Source organism: Leptonotus elevatus, chromosome 2 (assembly GCF_054856555.1).
Source record: "Leptonotus elevatus isolate MCC_2025b chromosome 2, RoL_Lele_1.0, whole genome shotgun sequence".
Lineage (NCBI taxonomy): Eukaryota > Metazoa > Chordata > Actinopteri > Syngnathiformes > Syngnathidae > Leptonotus > Leptonotus elevatus.
Genome location: NC_141240.1, coordinates 41,294,935 through 41,310,998, shown reverse-complemented (window position 1 = coordinate 41,310,998; position 16,064 = coordinate 41,294,935). Strand labels below are relative to the sequence as shown.

General features: G+C 44.0%; 1 long non-coding RNA gene across 1 annotated transcript; it reads right to left on the bottom strand.

Moving 5' to 3' along the window:
- Positions 1-1,655: 1,655 nt before the first annotated feature.
- LOC147180064 (uncharacterized) lies at positions 1,656-2,314 on the bottom strand. Its single transcript, XR_015094215.1, has 3 exons — positions 1,913-2,314; positions 1,792-1,835; positions 1,656-1,706 (listed from the first exon to the last, which is right to left on the bottom strand). It is a non-coding gene; the product is annotated as an uncharacterized LOC147180064 (long non-coding RNA).
- Positions 2,315-16,064: the final 13,750 nt, after the last annotated feature.

Below are 16,064 nucleotides of genomic sequence, written 5' to 3'. Positions count from 1 at the left end.
TGCACCACAGATTTGTTTCGCTGCGAATGCCCCTTTGAGTGCAGACCCTACACTTTCTTGCTGGCTTTTTTTTCCGGGGGGTAGCAGGTATGTATTGCAGTGTGTGTTTTGCCATGTTGCCATCAAGTCGACTTTCAGGATCGTTATACGGTGACCTGGTGTTCTGTCTGGCTTCCTCATGTCCTTCTGTTTGTATGTTTGTAGCAATGTCCTCCTCCTGGTCCTGTGGTAAGAGCCACCCTCTCACCACCTGCTGGATAAACTCCAAAAAATGCTGACATTTGCCAGGATGTTTAGCTTTGTACAGGATAAAGGCATTGAACAAGCATATTTGAAACAGATAGGCAACAAATTTTTTGTGCCATTTCAATGTCTTCCTCGTGAATGGGTGATAAGAAATGTTTTGATCCATCTTATCCACGCCATTCATTGTGGAATTGTAGTCCAAAACACATACAGGTTTCGGGAAAGGCACTCTTTTTTTTTTTAGTGCCTACACATCAACTGTCCGCATTTCATCTTTGTGAAAAGTAGTCACCATCCTCAACAAACGCTTGTCCTGCCATGCCACAACCAAAACATTTGTGTTGTGTCTCACCAATTCCCCCCCCACCCCAAGGCCAGTGTTTGTAAGAGAAGTGATCTCATTTGGTTCACCCCTATTTTTTCTCAGTGTTCCACAAACATTTGTACGTGCTGCCAGGAGACGTTCACACAACCCAATTGAATTATAAAAATTGTCCATAAAGAGCGTGTACCCATTTCCTGGCAGACGATCTAGCAAATTAAACACGGTATCCGGCAGAGAACAACTAGTACCAACATAAGGTTGCATATTAAAACAATATCCTGTTTGGGAGTCACACAGGATGTATGACTTAATTCCATATTTGATTGGTTTTTGGGGGTTGTAAACTTTAAACGATAGACGGCCCTGAAAATTCATCATTCCCTCATCAATACATACATTCCTACCGGGTTGGAACAGTTCCTTAAATTTATTTACAATATGGTTGAACACAGGACGGATTTTAAATAATTTGTCATCTGAACTATGTCTCTCATTATTGTTAAAATGTAGGTAACTCCAGATAAGCAGGAAGCGGTTTCGAGGCATCGCGCGACTAAAAAAATGGTGTGGTTTCAATTTCATCCTGAGTCCAATACATTTCTATACTGGGCTTTTTTATATACCCAGTAAGAAATTGGAGTGCAAAAAATGTTTTCAATTCTAATACAGACACTGGCTTCCAAGCACGACTCCTGCAGTGTGGCAGACTTTCAGTCTGCTTCTGCATGGATTGACGTGCATATAAATTTGTTTGATCAGCAATGTGCTGGAGAAGTTCGTTTGAGATGAATAGTTGCAGGAAGTCAGCTGGCAGGGTTGAATTTAGCTCTGCTGCGGCACCCCTTGGTCCTGGAGTTTCAGTAAACAGGAATGTGTTTGGCTGCCAGCCTGTTTCATGCCAGCCAGAACTTTTGGGATCTGCAAATATACATTTCAATATCATATAATATTTATTTTAGATCAGTGTGAAGCAATATATATATATGTTTACCTTTTTTCTTGGATCCACTGGTTGAAATTATAGAAGACATTTACCATCAAATATTTTACTCGTGCTGAGTTGGAGAATCATTTTTTTTTTTACCTTTATTCTGCTCACTGTGAGACGCGTCACCTTGAGCCCGACGAGCTGCAGCTGAAAGAAATATATACAATTACAATCATATCGAAAGACCGTTTTCTTTTGTTGTTGCAGTGTATTGAAAACACGTTTTTTATACCTCTCTTTGTCGTGGAAACTGTAGGTTGTCGCTGTGAGCACGATCTATGAATTATACATTCACGTTACACGAGGTGCTAGCAGCGTGCAGGAAAAGTATCTCATAGCAAGTTTGCGCTTACCTTCACAGTCTTCTGCGGATGAAATGCTGTCCGAATCACTTTCTCGAAGATCCGACTGTACCCACTCCTCCGAAGAATAGCCATCCGACTCGGGGTACTCTTCGTCGTCCGAATCAACGTCCGCGTTTGCAGAAGTACTTGGACGTGCACCACGTTTTCCGGCGTTAGCATCGCTAACCGGCGTCGCTTTAAGACGTGGCCGAAGACGTCGCGTCAAAGCCGCAACTTCGGCATCAACCTCGTTGTCGCCATCATCATCATCGCCACCAACATTCAATTTAGCACTGGTTTCTTTTTGAAAATACCGATCAAGCGTGAGCTGCTTTCCACCGGTCGTCATTTTTGCTTTCTCTTCCTCCATGCTTTTTGCTTTCTCCATTATCCTCTCCACTCCACTCTAGCTCCGCCTCACCTTTTATACCGACGCCCACGGTGGGCGGCACACCCAAAGTGCAAGGAGAGTCATCGCTGCCATCTAGAGGCCAAAACGAGTCATTAAACTTACTTGATCTGCTTGATATTTTCAGCACAGCTGCCCAAGGCTTCCCTCCACCCGTTTCAAAAAAAACCAAAAAAACATAGGGGACGTCTTTTAACGTCCTCGGCGCCCATCCCTAGGTTTATGCTAAACGTTTTATAACGTTTATGGCGGTCAAAGAGTTAAAAGCAGTCTGTGTATTCAAGACACTCATTAGTAATGTAAAAAAAATCCTTTATTTAAAATGGACTACCAACATGTTTCAACACAAGATTGTCTTCACCAGGGCATAGTTTGACAAATATAGAGTGTATGACTGAGCGATATTTGTGCATTGCTTTATTCATGTCAAACTAATTCTGAATTTAATTGTGATGAAGTCTGTTTTCTACAAGATTTCAAAATTTTTACTAATGTCAAAAATAAACTCACTAACATTGATCACAAATTTGTGAGGTGCCTAGCCCGGACACAGATATTTCACATGGTTTCTTTTAAGTTACATAGACCAGATGTAAATAATAACTAAGACGGTTATATTTAATAACTAATGTTTTGTTTTAGACTTCATGTCTATCTAAACAGTGTATGTCATTGTTTTGTCAAAAACATATTTCTATATACTTCCTTTATACTATAATCTAATCTGGTACAATCTGCTGCCTTTCTGCTCATGTATTTGATCAGAAAATTCTAGCAAAATTGAGCAATTGTGACTGCATTTCAGACACAAACAAAAGTATCAGTTAAGTCCTTGAATCTCTTTTGTGATTAAGAATTTCATTAATAAACCTGGCCTGAATTAACATCACTTGTATGTACAAAATACCTGGTCAATTTAAATTGAAACTAATTTAACCTATGTTTGCTATTTACTCTGCATTGTGGTGACTGCACATGCCTACAATTGTGTAATGTCTATGCTTTATGTTTTAGGTGTCCCTTGTTTGTGCCAAGGCTCTGGTACCAGGTCAGTCATAATTTTAATTGCTTTTGCAGCAGTTTTACAATCGATTATTTTAAACAATTCCAATATTTTGCAGGTTCATATACACTCAAAGTGGAACATGTACTTGTACTGTGCATTGTCAGCAATTGAAGTTGAGACTTGACATGGTATTCTGTGTGTGCATCATTTTAGGCAGAGGCACTGGCTGGCGCCACAGAGTTCGGGAATGGCCAGTTTCAGCTGTGACTGGGCGGAGGCACAAACTGGTCATTCCAGCACTGAACCAGGACAACACGGTATGTTTTATAATCAACTCTGCCTTTATAACAAATTAACAACCTTCATTTGTGTCTATTTTTTTAAATTACCTCTTTCCTTTTTTCAATTACTACTTTTTTTTTTTCTTTTGTAATAGTTTGTCCTGGTTGTTGGTGACTCCCACCTGCGAGCCATTGCCGATGGGGTTGTGAAGATGCCGGAGGGACGTTTCTCGTTTGCCGTGATGTCCACCCCGGGTGCCAGGGCCTCCGAGTTGCGTGCTGAGGTGCTGAATGCTGTTCTGCCTCGGTCACCCGAGGTGGTCTGCATTTTGGCTCCCAGCAACAACTTGGGCCGCCCCATCGCTGAGGCAGCGGCTGACTTTGGCCAGTTCTTGCACACCGTCTGCAGCCGCTGGCCCAACGTAAGTTCACACATTTCCTTCATATAGATCATACATTTAAATTTCAAGTATGTACTTGCATATGTCAAATATGTTCTGTTTAAAATACATTTCAGCCTTTTCCCGTAGTTAAACAGTTAATGAATATTGAAGGATGGAATATGAATGAAAGTTCATCTTGCTCCAGATGTATATTTTACAGTTTTAAACTTTGTGCAGGTCGTTGTGCTGGACTTCCCCCCTCGTCTGAACGTCGAGCTGGACCAGCAGGACCTTCTTCGCCAGGAGTACAACCGGGTGGCAGCACTTATGGGTACGTTCCATGTTGAAAATAGTTTTCACACACAAAGTTCTACTTTTCTTTAAGTCACCTCCTGATCTGATTTCATTGGTGTCTCAGCGGGGGGGAGGACTCTTGAGCTAATAATGTTTTTTCCTTTGTTACTGTAGGTATTCGCTACCTATCTGTTGCTGGCCACTTCCCGCTGTCACATCTTCACTTGTGGTGTAGAGACGGGGTAAGTACATTAGTTGCTGCAAAAAACAAACAAACATTTTATTAGTGCTCCTCCTATCAAAAGTATGTTTGTAGATGTATAATATTTTTTCTGATCATGTCTGGAAGGTACACCTCAGTGACAGCGATGGGATGTCGGTGCTTGCGCGGTTGCTGTGGGCTGCCGTCAACCTGCGGATGGAGAGGACTGCACCACCTGCACCGGCTGCTCCTCAGCGTTCGCCACCAGCTCGAGTGTTCAGACCAAAAGTGGTTGTTAAGGGTGAGGTCACTGCGCCTCAGCCTTCCAACCCTTTTGACTGGACACTCGTCGGGAAGGCCATGGAGGTAAACGCAAGCCTAACATGTTTTTGAAAACCTCCTAACATGTTTTTGAAAACCTTAAATTTTATGAATGTGTGTGTTGCAATAATGTCACTAGTCATTTCAGAGCAGCTCGGTTGTGGACTCTGAGGTCACCTGTGGGCCCACTGGGTGGATGGGCACTCTCCAGGTTTGTGATGGTGATCATGGATTCATTCAGCCTTTTACCATGGCACATGTTAAAATTCTATTTCTCTATTTCTATTTTGTTGTGTTTTTTACAGTGCAACATCCCATTGAACCCTCTCTGGTTCAGCCCACCCATGTTGGAGGCGATGGACAAGCTGTCTCCAGCTCATCTTTCCAGCCCTGAGGACTGCCCAGTTGTTCCAAAGGACAAGAAGGTATTTCAGTTTTCCTATTTTGTTTGCCCGTTATGTTTACATATCTATCTTCATGACAAAAAAAAAAGTATAGTTAATTGTCCATTCTTGTAGTAACAATGCTTCGCAGTAAAAGCAAAAATATATATATATATATATTTCTCTTTTCTTTTTTTTTTTTGCTCTTTCTTGATAGACATCCACCGCAGGGCACAGACGACAGCGGCCAGCCCATAAGAGCACACGGAGAGAGCACCAGGTTTGCATTGCATTCTTATCAGCCCTGAGAAGTCTTACTTAAAATCACAAACAGAAATTAGTGACTCTTCACACAAGTGCTGTGTGTTAAAGAATTATTGTTTGCTTGTCGTTTCAGCCAGAGGAAAGGCCAGCCCCTGCGGAGGTTCCTTCCAGACCATCATCGCCCCGTCGTCCTGGGACTGAGGTAATTTTTTTTATACTCACAACATTAACCATTAACATATGAAATGTTTAAAATTATATTAGTTAGAATTTAAGATAATTAAAATGGTTTCAATCATTTCAGGATCCTGCTGTGGGACTTCCTCAACGCACGCTATCCGTGAGGGCCACACATTCACAGATGGATGAAAGGTACTCAAGTTTTTCTCGCAACCACCAGTGTACTTGTATGGCTCTCACTTTCTTGGCCTTCCATGCTGAGGGGTTGCAGTTTAATTCGCTTGAACTTGACAGAGTGCTTGAACACGGGGACTCTCTTTACGTGGGTGCTAAACAGCAATTGATTTTGGACCATAACTTTGGGAATGATCACTTGACTGTCGAGGAGATGCCAAAACAAGTCATGACGGACACCAATGTCTATAATGTACAGATGCATGAGCTCAGCGTTGGTTATGTCATAGATGACGGTCATTCCCAAAGAGACTTGGGATTGTCTCTTGGAGCTCAGCTTGAGTGCTTGTCACAAAATGTCACTCTTGCTTTCTTGATTGTGAATCCAGAGTGTTTTGCAGTATTCCGTAACACATCAGGATACTTTGGGTTATTTGATTCACATTCCAGATCTGAAGTGGGCTTGCCACACCCAAACGGAACTGCAATTATGTTGACTTTTTCTCACTTGTGTGGCTTGGTTGAGCATTTGCGTCAGCTTTTTGAAAGACATAGCCGGTTTGCAACCTATGAGTTTGTGCCAGTCTCTTTTCATATTGATGGCAGTTCCATTAACACGCATCGGGATTCTACTACAACCATATCAAAGGCAAATGAAGAGCTACTAATTGAATTAGGTGATTCCCCAACTAAAGAGATACAAATTGTGATCGGTATTGTACCAAATCAAGAGCTACATAGTGCGGTACATGTTGAACCAAATAGCCAAGCAAGTCAAATTAATGAGAGTCAAAATATTCCGGAACCTCAGCAAGGACTCAAACTGCTGCATGTTAATATAGATATTTCCAAATGTAGTAAAAGTCAGCGTGCAAAACATTTGTATAGGGAACGTCAACACATTCGTAAGTGCCAACGACAACTGTCATCTAATTCTAAATATCACAGTGATCCTTGCTTTAAGGAAAAAAAGAAGCTCTATCAAAAGAATAGATATAACAGTGATTCTGCTTTTAAGGCAAAACGGCAGCAATATCTGATTGGCAAATACCAACACAATCTTGCTTTTCAGCAAAAGCAGAAGATATTGATGAAAAGGTACGTAGGAGAGAAATACAGAAATGACCTTTCTTTTCAAAGTAAACGGAAACATTACTTGCGAGAGAGGTACAGAAAGGATATTTATTTTCAAAGTAAACACAAAAATTATATGCAAGAGAGGTACAGAAAGGATATTTCTTTTCAAAGTAAACACAAAAAGTACATGCAAGAGAGGTACAGAAAGGATATATCTTTTCAGAGTCATCAGAAAAATTACATGCGAGAGAGGTACAGGAGAGACATTTCATTTCAAAGTAAACAGAAAAATTACATGCGAGAGAGGTACTAAAAAGATTCGGCTTTCAGGCCTTCTCATATTAGGCGCTGTTTACAAAAAAGAAAGGACAGGCGTGATTCAAACGCGCTGCAACGTATTCGCCACAAGTTAAATTGTGCTGTGAAAATCAAAAATAAATATAGTCGCGTCATTCCCCAGTGTCAGGAAATTGAGCAGGATCAGGCAAACGGTGTAGTAGACGTCTCTGTGGAAATGAAGCAGGCACTCGTAGATCCGGAAATGGAAGCCACCATCGCTTCTTTCCGGGAAAGGGTTCGGCATGGGCCGACGTATATCTGCACAGTGTGCCACCGTGCGCTTTTCCCCAATCAAGTAAAGCATTGCAAACGAGCCAGATACACCAAAAATGTTGATGTGGCGCTTGCGTGCTTGACAGGCCAAGTTGTTCACACTTGTAGTTGCCCCGCCCCATGTACCGTTCCTCAAGAACGGGTGCAGGAGTGGATTTGTCATACCTGTGACAACCATCTGTTCAGAGGTGGCATGCCACCCCAGGCGGTGGCAAATAACTTGGCACTGGCGCCCATTCCCGAAGAGCTGTCGGAATTAAATGTACTTGAACGACAGCTAATTGCAAAAATCATCCCTTTTGCAAAGATTGTTGCGTTGCCCAAAGGACGGCAAAGGGCCGTACACGGTTCTGTGGTGTGCGTTCCATCAGAGATGGAAGCCGTAGTGAACTCCCTCCCAAGGCCGCGCAGTGAGGCCCAGCTTCTCCAGGTGAAGCTGAAGCGCCGCATTGTGTACAAAGGTTACCAGCATTTTTACACTGTCAACATGACAAATGTCTTGGCAGCGCTGAGGACACTGAAACGCATTCATGCAGAATACAAAACTGTATCGATAGATGAAAGCGCTCAGTTTGAAAGTCTCCAGGAAGAGGAAGACGAGGGGGTAGGAGAAGAGGACATCCCTGAGGCCGATGCACAGCCAGAGAGCAGCGACACCCCCGCAAACAAAGAGCAACAGACTCCCCAAGAGAGCAAAGAGGAGCTCAGGCCGGGCTTGACACTCGACACCTGTATGCAGCCTCCTGACATCGCGCAGGAAAAGCTGTCATATGGGGACGGCATATTTAGCATCGCTCCTGCCCAAGGAAACAAGCCGGTGGGATTTTTTGCCGTGCCAAACCTCAAAGCCATGGCCTTTCCCGTTCAGTTCCCAACAGGACAGAATTCACTCGATGAGGCGAGAGAAATTAAGCTGTCACCCAGTTTGTATTTCAATGCAAGGTTATTCTCCGTTGACACTCGATTTGCCAAAGATCAAAGTTACCTTTTCTTTGCGCAGTTTGTGACAGAAACGCATCTGGCCACCAACAGCATGTCCATTCAGGCCCGCAAGGGGACAGCCCTCACTTGGGATGGGAAGAAGATTTCAAACCGGATGCTTCAGGACAAAGACGAACTGGAGAAGCTCATCCAAAGAGAGCATGCGATGCGCTTCATGCAGCCCTTGAGAGGCACGCCGGCTTTTTGGGAGGGTGCCCTTAGGGACCTCCATGCAATGACCAGGCAGTTGGGCAAGCCCACATTCTTCCTTACCTTTTCTGCTGCGGAAATGAGATGGCCCGAAGTAATCGAAATAGTCAAAGCGCAGCAAGGCGAACAAGGGGACTTTTCCCATCTCGACTGGAATGCCAAATGCGATGTTCTTCGCAGCAATCCGGTCACAGTGATGCGCCTTTTTGAGAAAAGGATGGATGCTCTTATGGCATTCATCCTGTCTCCCGCACAGCCCCTCGGTCCGGTAGAAGACCACTTCTATCGTGTGGAATTTCAAGCCAGGGGAAGTCCGCACGCTCACATGCTGCTCTGGATTAAGGGTGCGCCAGTCATCGAAGAACCCGACCCCAGATGTTGTCAAGAAGCCATTGACTTCATCGACAAGTACATCACTTGCAAAATACCAGACCCGATTGAGGACCCTGAACTGCACGACATTGTCACCAGCGTTCAGGCACACAGCAAAAACCACACAAAGTCTTGTCGGAAAGGAAACGTTTCTTGCAGATTTGGGTACCCCAAACTGCCGATGGACCAAACCACCATCACGTTGCCATTCCAGACGGAGACTGAAGACGTCCCAACGGACAAGAGTGTGGAAGGCCAGCATAGGAAGCAGGCGGCCAAATCGGCGCGCCTCACCGAAAAACAAAGGGAGGCTAAAGAAGAGCTCAAACGCATCAGAGAGATCCTCATGGACGCGGATGTCCCGCAGGACTTGCCGGAGCTTCTCAAAAAGGCCAATTTGACAATGGACAGCTACAAGGACAGCGTCACTAATCTGACCTCCGGAATGGTTGTCATGTTGAAGCGTGCTCCAACGGAAAGCTGGATCAATGCTTACAACCCACATCTGCTGCGGGCATGGAACGCCAACATGGATATTCAGTACGTGCTCGATGACGTCGCGTGTCTCATGTACATGATGTCGTACATTTCCAAACCGGAGCACGAGATGTCCGAGTTCCTCACGTCTGTCGTCAAAGACTTGAAGACAAAGCCTCTTGTCGACAAAAAGGACGAGATGAGGAAAATAATGGCGGCGTATTCCAAGCACAGAGAGGTGAGCGCTCAAGAAGCGGTGGCGCGGACATGCAGTCTCCCTCAGAAGAAGTGCTCGCGCAGCGTAGTTTTCATCCAGACTGCTGAGGATGGCGTGAAATTGAGTCTACCCATGAGTAGACTGAAGACCATGCATCCGGACGCAGACAACGTGTGGATGTCTGGTCTGCCAGACAAATATGTGGCAAGACCTAGAACGGCAATGTTTGAGCGGATGTGTCTCGCCGAATTCGCATCCGAATACCGAGTCGTCTACGGTCAGCAGACTGAGGGCAAGAATGTCATTCCCCTCTCACACGGCAAGGGATTCATCCAGAAGCGGATTGGAAAAGATGCCGTCATCAGATTCACTCGCTTCTCGATCAAAAAGTATGCTGAGAAGTATTACAGGACCCAGCTTAAATTGTACCTCCCCCACAGAGACGACGCCGAGCTCAGGTCTGAAAACCTCAAAAAGTACGAGGAGTTCTACGGTGCCGGGGATTCAAAGTTCGGTCGGGTGCGGGCTATCGTCGACCGCAATCGGGGGCGGTACGAAGGACGGGGAAAGACCGTGGACAATGCCTTTGAAAAATTGAAAGAGCTTCGTGCGGTTCTCAACGCGTGGAGCACTTTTGCGCCGGAGGTAGAAGCAGAGCGTTTGGAGTGTGTTGCCGAACGCGAATCTAATCCGTTACAGGAAGACCCGCAAGATGAGGTTCCGGCCTACCAGGACGCTCCTGGTAGCGGCGCGGTCTTGCCGGCGTTTGAGGCGCCAAAGTTGAGCGCCGAGTTTGTGAGGAACATGTACCGCAGTCTCAATGAAACGCAAGCGTCCGTCTTCTACGCTGTGCGCGAGTGGTGTTTGAAACGCGTTTCGGATCGTCTCCTCGAGCCCTTCTTTTATTTCATCTCCGGAGGAGCTGGCTGTGGTAAATCGCATGTCATCAAGTGCATTTACCAGGAGGCCAGTAAGATTCTCCGACAGCTTCCCAGGTTCCGCGACGAAGCGGATATGGCCAAGCCTGCTGTGCTGCTGACGTCGTTTACTGGCACGGCGGCTTACAACATCTCAGGGAAAACTCTTCATTCCCTCTTGAAACTCCCCAGGACTCTAAAGCCTCCTTACCAGGCGCTGGGGAATACGTTGGACGCATTGAGAGCAACCCTTTGCAACGTGGAAATTTTGATCATCGACGAGATCTCCATGGTCTCCAAGGAACTCTTTGCCTATGTCCACTGGAGATTTCAGCAAATCAAGGGCAACCAGAGACCATTTGGGGGCATCTCCGTTCTTGCAGTTGGGGACTTCTACCAACTGCCACCCCTCGGAAGGTCCAAGCCCCTCTGCGTTTCTGACAACGATCTTCTTGACCTCTGGACAGATTTTCAGATGGTCAAGCTTACACAAATCATGCGGCAAAAAGACGACGTCGCTTTTGCCGAGCTTTTGAACAGGATCAGGGAGAAGGGGAAGGCTGATCCGCTCGGCGATGGTGACAGGGCGTTACTCACCACGGCTGTCACGGATGCGCGAGACCTCCCTGCGGATACTCTGCATATCTTTGCCACCAATAAAGAGGTTGATGGGCACAATGCAGCAACTGTGGCTGCTCTCAAATTGACTGTGGTCAATATTCCCGCAGAGGACTACAGGAAGAGCCCACGGTCGGGGGCGATGGTCACTGTGACCAAAGTGATCATGGGGTCGAGAAGGGATCTACCGGATGCCCTTCAAGCTGGTATAGGAGCACGGGTTATGCTTCTTCGGAATTTGGATGTCGAGGACGGATTGGTGAACGGGACCTTTGGCACAATAGGCAACATTGTTCAAAGCGCCCCAAAGGGGTCGGCGGAGAAAGTGACCTTGCTCGGACTGAGGCTAGACAATCCCGAAGCGGGCCAGAAATTGCGTGATAAAATTCTGGGGCCGACGGATGACTTGGTCTATATCGAAAGGTCGGAAGAAAACCTGGGCATGAAAGGCGTGGTCAGGCGGCAATTCCCCATGAAGCTTGCCTTTGGATGCACGGCTCACAAAGTGCAAGGCATGACGATGACCTCTGCAGTGGTGTCTCTTAAGCGTGTGTTTGAACCTGGAATGGCCTATGTTGCCCTAAGCCGCACGACGTCACTTCAGGGATTGAGGGTCATAGACTTTGACGAATCCAAAATCTATGCCAATCCCAACATCACGGCGGCAATGGACAGTATGACGCGCGCTTCTTTCCAAAGTACAAGACCATTGTTGTACTTTTCCAAAATGCCGCAAACTGCTTTTCCCACCTTGACCATTGTTCATCACAACACCGAGGGGCTTCCATCTCATATTGACGACTTAAAGTCTCATCATGAGTTGAGGCTGGCAGATGTCCTTTGCCTCACTGAAACTCATTTGTCTGGATCCTTCTTCCCCCCTCCCTTGCAACTGGAGGGATGCAGCACTTTTGTGCGCAACAGACAAGTTTCGTATTCAAATAGACTGGACATGGCCCAAAAAGAGGGTGGCGGAGTCGCAGTCTATTATCGCGATTGTCTTCGAGCGGAGCCCCGTCGGTTTATTCGGAATGTGGTTGACCTGGAATTTGCTGTCATCAGGGTTGACGCTCCCGTCCAGGCTTTGATAGCTACGGTCTACAGGCCACCCAACCTGAGTCTTGGCACCTTTCTTCCAAACCTTGGAAGTCTCTTGGATGCCTTGGCCGTGATGGACTGCCAGCCTATTGTTGTTTGCGGAGACTTTAATGAGGATTTGCTTTCAAAGGGAAAGAAATCCATTCTGGACTTGTTTCAGTCCAGAGGCTTTTCACAGCTGATCACCCAGGCCACAACTGGAAAGCAGACACTGATTGATCACATTTACATATCTCGCCCAGATTGTTGTGTTCAATCAGGCGTTCTGCACACTTATTACAGTTACCACAGTCCGGTCTACTGTGTGTTAACTTCTTGTGTCAGCTCATTGTCGATCGCAAGGGCACCATTTTCACAAGTGCGCCTTTGCAAATGTTATTGAGCCTTTCATACCACTGCTCAAAAGAGGGGGATACTGTACTTTAAATTGTAAAGGCTGAAAAGTTAAATCCTTTGCTCGTTCAAAATTGGTGTCATAACAGAACTACACTCAAAATCAGAGCGGCCAATCATTTTTTTTGTAGACATATTTATCATTTAGTTAGTTCTAAACGTATTGAGCTTTAAATTGAATTTAAGACATGGGATATGTCATTTAAGCGCTCCCTTATTTTGAGCAGTGTTGTATGAAGGTACTTTTAATCAGTGTGCTTTTCTGTTAGCAGGACATCGTGCATTTGGACTTGAATGTTTTGTTTGTCCTTATTGTGATTGTGACTATAACACAATGAAAAGTGTTGGTGTCAGTGAGGTACTGCGATGGTAAGGGATGAACTGCGATGGTAAGTGATGATTGATTACTGAATTGATCTAGGCAAACATTGAACACTCATTTTTCATTTTCACATGCAATACAGGTGGATGGAGCGCAGCAAGGGGCGCTACTTGACATGGCCAAGGATATCAAGGTTGTTATGTCCGGTACAACTGGTGGAGAGAAAAGATGAAAAAAGGGATCCCGCAAACGTAGACCAAAATGATTTATTCTACAGGATTCCTCACTGAAAAACCGTCACATGTGTATTGGATGAGTATTTAGATTAAGTTTTAACTGTTCAGTTTTGCTGCCTATTTTCTAACAACTTGTTCCTTTGTGTGCTCAGGAAAAGATGAAGATGCTGTGTAACAAAGACCCAAAACGGCTCTTTTAAGAGCCGTTTTACATGTACTTTGGAGTAATATTCCTGCAATATTGATCAGCACCAACATGCCTTTTAATATGCAATGTCAAATTTAAACACTGCATTCATACTGTATTTGCTCCATGATACAGTATATTGCATTTTATATTTTAATCACTTACACTATAAGCAAGAAATTAAACTGATTCCCTTTTGATATGACTAAAATGTCAATCAAGACATAAGGGAAGCCATTACACATGTAATAACTGCAGTTATTACAAATTGTCCTGAACTCTATTCCTGCTGACACAAATTGAGAGGTAAAGTACACCAACATTTGGCAAACAGTTCAGAGCATGCATCTTTCCACCTTGCAAGAGTCAGCAGGCCCATTCAAAATTTCCGCGGAAATTTTTCTAGTATTATTCTTCTTCTTCTTTTTATTATATTTTTTAATCTTCCACCGATTTTTCCGCAAGGGAATTCCCAGTTACCATGGCGACGCTATTCCCAAAAAACTCCCAAATAAAGTCCCATAGGAATGAATGGGAAACCGAAAGAGATCAACTCCAATCAAACACCTTTTTCCAAGACACGCGCATACGTTGACCGACCGATATGAATTTTAGCTCCGATATGAATTTTAGCTCATTTTGTTGGCATTTTTGTCATCTTTAGCTCAGTGTCAAAAAAAAATATTAAGGAATGAAAGCTCTCCCCCCTGTGCGGGTTCAAAGACAGTGAGCAAAGGGGTGAAAGTCGCCTATTTAGAGTTTGACTAATTAAGGCTTCAGTGACGGGAACCAAAAAATCTATTTCCAAAAGTTTCACTTCAACTCGTCACCATGGCCACAATCTTTGCTCACTAGACATCAAATTGGCACATTTTGTAGCCACAAGCCTCTGCTTTCTGAAAAACTAAGTTTTATTTGGCTAAGGTGTCATTTAGTACCTTTATTTTCACTTTAAGCGAGGAGAAGTCGGACTATTTCGATCTCTTTTCAATGTTATTTTCGCCGTTTTTCCCTCTTTATTTTCGATCAATCATAAGTTTTCAACCTGCTCCTAAGTTGGTCATTTTTCATCCGATTAAAAAACTGAGAACATGCTCGCGTTCCCCAAACCCTTGCCGTTCTAACGAGCCATTTCTGCAATCTGCATCTTCAACCGTTAGGTCGTGAGAGGCTTTTGTTTGAGGTGAGCGTATCCTATACAAAATCAATGGAATGTGGGTGCGTGACGTCTCGCGACAAGTTAAAATCAAATGTGTGTGCGTGAATGATCTGTCGTTTTTGCATAGCAACTGCCTCAGCCAATCATCTCTCACTGTTGAGCTCAACTCAGCCCCTTTTTTTCTTGGTGTACTCAAGGCTTGGCCTATATACGACTACTACTATTGCAAATACTATTACTACTACTACTATCTTGGCCAATTGATTAGGTACACCCAGGATTCTGGTCAATTAATTAGCTACACCCTGGATTCTCGCCACTCCGCCCACCCAGGGCGGCGGCCATTTTGGCCAATTAATTAGGTACACCAAGGATTCTCTCCCCTCTGCCCACCCGGGGCGGCGGCCATCTTGGCCAATTAATTAGGTACAGCCAGGACTTTTCAGTCACAAAATGTTTTTATTTGATTATTTTCCAAATTTGTAGCTTGACTATTACTGTGTTTTTTTCTGATTATGGTTTATTATTTAATACTAAAACTTGTCCATTTCCTTTGCTAAAATAAATGTTTTCTTTTATAATATTGATGAGTTCTTCAAGATGCACAAACAGTGACTGTGCGCATGTTGTCTCCACAGTTTCCTCAGGGCACACATAGACATATAAAAGGAATTTGTAAGATGTTAATACAATTTGGTTAATGGTGTAAATCAACAAATTCAAATTGGAAGGTTCATTTAACTACATTGTTTTATGTTCAATATACTTAAAAAAAAAAAATCAGTGACATGTACAATGTAGCCAATAAAAAAATATATAATACTGGATATTTTGTAGAAACATTTCATCACTTGTAAAGATTTGTCTGTGTTGAATAATTTAGACAGGTGATAATTGCTGAAATTAAAATAACAGATTCATCACATCATTTTAAATGCATAGTAATTAAAATGTGTCACTCCCTTAACACTGAAAACAAAGATATGAATTAGACAATGGTTGGTTCTTTTTAGTGGTTAAAAAAGTGGATGTTTGAATTACAATTTTTATCTTTTTATATGTATTTATTTTTTTATGTTGATGTGCAAAAAACACATACAATTGGTCAAGCAGCGCATCCACTACCAGACAGCCTGTCCTGTATGTAGCAGTATGTCCTACTCGCAACCCGCGAGTGTTGTATGACACAATCCGCATTATTGAACCTTGCAGCTGCACGCAGCGCAGTTGCCCCCTTAAACTGGTCTAATGACGTTTGTGGATCAATTCAGATTTGTCCCCGTCTGAATCAGAAAGAATCTGAAATTTTCCCACCCCTAGTGTTAACGTCATGACGGCTTTTGATATTTGGTGAATCAAAGGTTAATATAGTACAGAACGTTGAAAAT